The sequence below is a fragment of the Ornithodoros turicata genome, chromosome 1 (assembly GCF_037126465.1).
Source record: "Ornithodoros turicata isolate Travis chromosome 1, ASM3712646v1, whole genome shotgun sequence".
Classification (NCBI taxonomy): Eukaryota; Metazoa; Arthropoda; class Arachnida; order Ixodida; family Argasidae; genus Ornithodoros; species Ornithodoros turicata.
The window spans coordinates 67,825,163-67,831,265 of record NC_088201.1 but is presented as its reverse complement, the minus strand read 5'-3'; positions in this window follow the sequence as shown (position 1 = coordinate 67,831,265).

Sequence of the window (6,103 nt, the reverse complement as noted above, 5' to 3'; positions counted from 1 at the left end):
AGTCATACCCAGGGAACGCATTGGTTTTGTAATTCATGAAGAGTTGAGTATGCGGAAGGTGTCAGCCAAGTGAGTGCCGAAATATTTGACTGCCGATGAGAAACAACGCCGAATAGATGCCTCCAAGTTGATTCTGCAGCATTTTCAGCGTTCTCGTGACACTTTTCTTGAGCGACTTGTTAAAGGAGCAGTCTAAGACCGAGAAAAAAAAGGTTTTTGATCGTGATGGAATGTCCGGTCACTAAATAAAGTTTTCACGCAAGGAATATGAGCGTAGCAGAAAAATATCGCGCGCAGCAGTCGATTGATTCTCACGAGTGAGGAGGAGAGATCTCTCCTACTCTTGTGGAAGACATGTGAGAAATGACGGACACCTCCGTCACGATGTGACGTTGTACGATGCGCCCATTCCTATGGCTCGCAGGTGACCTCGGCTGCGATCTGACAGAGACAACTGTCAAGGTGAAGGCTGGCGCCTTTTGCGCGCGTTGTTCTGCCGAGAGACGCATGCGCATCAGAAACGCTTCTTTTTTTTTACAGAACATGGCGTCGGAACATTGATCGTCTGATCAGTCTGCCGCCAGTGAACTTTCTTCGATTCTTTTCGGCTGCACGGCAAAAACACACAGTGCAACGAAATCGGGAACTCGCGTGTGGATTGAGGTCAGCACTCCTCCAAAAGGGAATGGGGACGTGTGCAGGTGCAGTGCGAGTGGAAGTTGCGATCGTTGAACTATTTTTTTAAATTCCGTATTAGCGCCGCGAAGCAACTGTGGCTATGAGCGGGGTATAGACGTGAACAGATGAAGAGACGACAGCAGGAAGGAGTGGGGGAGAGGGGGGTTAGTATGCATCCTGTGCCGACGATCGTTGAACTAGTTCAATAAGTTGCAAACAGAAAGAACGCGCTTTGTCTGTCTTGTTTTCCAGGAACGAATACGAGGTGAGCCGCGTCATATTGCATCGCTTCGCGAAGAGCACGAACCGCCACCCTGCGTATCGCCTCATGTGAGACGCTGGCGCTTTTCGTTAGTTGTAGCCGCATATAATAACTATAGGACACACGATCGCGTTACCATTATGAGCGTAATGTTTTATTATTCGTTTGCACCTCTGTTTTATGCATCGAACCAACAGAACATACTGAACCGCTGTCAACAAGGAGCATGCCGTGCCCGAAGCAGACGAATTTTCCGTAGCGAATGAGAGCACTTTTAACGTTTGACGTCACAGTCAATGCGGAGTGGCTTGTGGCTCGAGCGCGCGAGCCTCCCGCCACGGGAGCGATTTTATAAATCGAGTTGCGTTGTAACAAAACATTGTTCAGCCGAAATATTTAACGAGAATGATTTTTACACACTGCTTGACAAATTAAAAACGGGTTTCAGTCATTCAAATTTCCTTTCCATGCTCCTTTACGGTTGATGAAACAGGGTGGCGTCACCATGAGCCCGAAGAAATTCGAGACTCAACGATAAGCGGGGAAGGCCATGGCCACTGGCCATGGTTTTCTGGGACAGGGAAGCAGTACGACTGCCTATACGTGATAGACAGAACAAAGAACACTCGTAGCTTTCCCTGCGTTCAGATGTCACCCCTGAAGGAGGACCCTCTCTTGAGCGAACTTTGGTTGGTGTTTGTCTTTTTCGTTCCCTTGAGCACACTACTGTAGCTGTCGGTTGAAGGAAGCTTTGAAATCAATATTGCCCGGGAAGCTACGGAAAGGCGTTCTGCTTTTGCAGGACAATGCACCGGCTCACAAAGCAGGCAAAGCAATGCAGGTTCTGAAGAAAAAAAAAGTAGAAGAATAATAAGAAAGAAAAAGAAGAAAAAGCGATTTGAATGCGTTGAACCTCCGCCCTAGGCGCCGATTTCGCCCCATCGGACTATTCTTTTTTTCTTTTTTTGTTTCCAAACCTGACAAAAGTTTGAAAACACGATTCTCGGAGGACTCGGAGGCGATAGGAGCACCCGAAGCATATTGCGGAGAGCAGATGCCGAATTTCTTTCGCAAGGGTTAACGAAGATTCAGGAACGACGTGCCAAGTGTGTTGAACTTTGAGGTGACTATGTCATGAAGGTTTACGATTCTAGACGGTGTTGTACGCTAGACGGGACACGCAGCATTGGTTTTGGATATTGACTTTTGACCAGACGCAAGTGATGACGCTTATCGTGTAGTTACACGAGTGACATTCCCTTGAATAATCCAGCGGAAGATGAGAAAAGTGTCATAGGTTTCTGCTGCCATGTAAGCGCGAGAACTCAACAGTCGTGTCATTTCATGCACACTTAACCCCGGGGAAGCAATCTTTTGTTTGTTCTTCCACTAGAATATTCCGCGAAGGAGTCGCTCGTGTGAACCCACGGTCACAATGGTTTATGGTGCTACATGAGCCTCCCCAATTCATCGCCCACTTGAAACAAGTCTGTGCCAAACCATTCTACATACTTTTTGTTTCTGTCAAAATTATGCACATGAAGACCGAACCATAGCCTTTCGGATATTTAAGGGGGGATTTCTCACGGCTTTAAAGAAGTGCCTAATTAAATATTCCTGATGTCAGTCATGCTATATCGAATTGAATCAGAAATGGGGAGTCATGCTTTAGAAAGCAATGCATTACATCGTGTTAATGAGTATGCATATTTTTTTTGCCTTTACAGAATTTTTATGAAAAAGATATGAGAACACGACAGATGCCATTTTTGCAATTGAGTTATGCGACATCGCCTCGAAGAAAGTGTGCAATTACAAGATAACTAATTACCTAAAATTCATTAATTAAATTTTAATTAGGGAATTCCGGACAAAGGTGAGATGGCAGATTGAGAGACTATCCTAATTGCAAGCCATTTCACGTTTAAAATCCTGAAACACGCACGTACGGTAAAATATATCCGTCCCCGAATTTTCATATGCAAATGAGCCGAAACCGAAACCACGGCGACCATGAACGCTGGGAGTACCGTACTCATTTCACGTCAGATGGCCACGTGATTTGGAGCGATGGAGATGATTGGAGTAGGTGCCGCTTAGCTGGCCAGATAAACCGCTTTCCGGCCCAGATAAACCGCCGTCGGCGAGGGCAATGCGCTCCTCAGGCGCGCTTTTTCGGTTTCGGCTGATTTGCAATTTTGCATACCTAAATTCAGCCATGAATATTTCACGGCACACGCTCTTTTCTTGATTTTTAAAAATTCCAAAGGTGGAAATTTCCTAATTAAAGAGGTAATTAATGAATATAAGGTAATTAGTCATCTTGTAATTACATACTCTCTTCCACAGTATCAGACATGTACAAGATACTCAAAGATGTATTTAAGATAATAAATACTAACGTTATAATGTAATTAAGATAGAGTATAAATACATGAAAATTAAAGTAATTAAGATAGAGTACAAAATACTTCAAAAAGTATTTGAAATACTATAAAGATACTCGAGTACCTCTCGCAAATAAGGCAGTCTTGCGTTTTAAGCGTACACTTTATTTGCCCGCGGTAGCAATTGCATTTCAAAATGATCGTCTGACATATTTCCCCTCTTCCTCTACAAAACATTGCCCGCAATACTGAACAGACGTTCCACAGGTGCACTGGAAGGCACAGCGGCGTTATATCCTAAGAAGAATTCACGTAGTCGAGGATATACTTCATCAATGCCGTGATTTCGCCGTCCCCGTTCATGTACCTGTGCACTTCTTGTACGGCGCTGTTGTCCCTTTCTGAGCCTCTGAAGACAGTGCTGCACCCTGCACCACAAAGGAATAGAGTACACGACGTTCTCCTTACAGCATACAAAAGGGTTCTTATGGGCGACCAGACAGCCCGTCGCCACAGAACAAAAGGCGACAACCTGAACGGAATGGACGCGGAATGATTTTCTATTTATCCTTGAACGCAAAAAGTAACCGGTCACTGGTAAATGCGGCAAGTCGCCGGTATGTGACATGAATCACCAAAACCCCGCGCACTACGCAAGCCGCCGCTGTGTGATAGGAGTCATCTAAACACAAGCCTCAAAAAGATGACAAAGAGATACCACATAACTCCACTAGGTATATGTGACCCAGAACAAAGCAAACTTCTAGCAGGTCCCTGCTCGGCGAGGTCAGAATTCGGCGTCACCACGTCAGGGCACACATAATAGAACCCTCTCTCGCCAAGGATTGGTACACACGGGGCAAGATCTCTAAATGGAGACTTCCAAGGAGGGCCAATGTCCGGGTCAAGCCGGAGGGACTCAGGAAATTTCCACTGAACAAGCAAGATAATGGAAAGACGAGACACAGAAAGTTTGAGAGGGAGATAGAAAATATGTAATTAGAGTATCGAGTAGAAAATACCATAAAATGTATTTTAAATAGAGTACAAATACACAAAACAAAAAGTATCGAGTAGAGTACCAAAATACCACCAATTGTATTTAAAATACAGTATTTTAAATACAATACTCCAAATACGTACAAGTCTGCACAGTATGTCCGTCTGGCCGTAGAGCTCAACTGCAAAAACGCGGCTGCACTCACAGCATTTTTAATAAAATATCTGTAAAGGAAAACAAGAAAAGAAAAGCACACAGACACCTTGAAAGCTCATGCGCCAACACCGGCAAAGAGAAAGAGGTTCTTCACATGAGAGGTTTACGTGAGTTTTTCGTCGGCATCCACACGGAACCATCTTTCTTCATGGCACAACTATGGTAACCGCCATAGCCCGACGGCGCGAGTCCAAAGCTCCCGGTTCTTTCGGTGATACTTTTTCGATGTACCGGCCTCGGTGGCTCAGTCGGTAGCGTGTTCGCCTTCTGATCCCGAGATCGCGGGTTCGAACCCGGTCGAGGACGCCAGCAACTTGGTAGCAGGTACAAGTTGCTTAGACACGCAGTCTTCCGCGAGGGACGTTAAATACGGGGTACCGTGTGGTGAGATTTCATCGCACGTTAAAGAACTCTCAGGCGGGCGAAAACAATCCACAGACCGACCGCTGTGGCGTCGCACATGATCTCAGTTGTCTCGCGACGTATACACCCAATTATTATTATATTTACTTTTCCGCTGCACTCTAAGAAAAAAGGGCGTGAAAAGGTGGTAACTTCTATAGTTACCACCTAGATCAACATAGCGCCTGATAAAGGGTGGTAAAAGCAGTTATCATATATCCAAATTGCTACAAAAAGGCGTACGCCCCCTCGCTCACGGAATCAGAAGTGGTAACCCCATCATTCGTGGCAGAGAGTGATGTAGCAGGTAGAACTTTGCTACCTTTTAGGCACAACATATGCGACAAATATTACCTCCTAAAAGGTATAACTGCTCTACCCTTTTTTCTGAGCTGTGGGAAGTGGAAGAATTGTACACCGACATGTGCCTTGAATGCTGGGGCGGATTTAGGGCGAAGGGTCAAGACCTGACCTCCACCGCAATTTCTGTCGTTACATAGAGTTTCAATTGATCTTGGTAATGTAATGCCATGCTGTGCAAAGCAGGACCCCCCTCAGAAAAATCCTGGATCTGCCTCTGCTTAAATGTTTCGGCAGTCGACGACGTAACACATTACAGGCACTTGGAGAAAAAGCTTCGCCAAGTCGCATCACAGCCTACAGCGTACACAAGCGCAAGTATAGTCATGATGTTTTCCTGTCAACAAACATTGCGGCTGCCTCCACAAGTGACTGGGCACGCGCATACGCGTACCCAGAAATGGTCCAATGGACCCGGGTGGGATACGGACCTTTCGGTACGGACATTTCGGTACACGGACCTTTCGGTACAAGGACATTTCGGTACACGGCCATACCGCTGGAATATGGTCTTCGGCTTATTGGTTATGACAACATGTTTTGTTCTCAATACAGATTTCTTATTAAAAATGTATGAGCTACAGACGTCCTGTTTTCACTTCTAGCATCTCTGGGACGCCAGATATTCTTTGCCAGCTATTGTCACCCAAACGGCATATCTGGGACTCTTATAGATTCTTAATAGTAAATCTGTATATAAAAAAAGACACCTTGTATAAGGAAGGGCATTACAAGGTTTTGCACGTACGAAAACATCAGTTCGTTGTCCGTTGCGTTGTTCACTGTAAATTAATATTA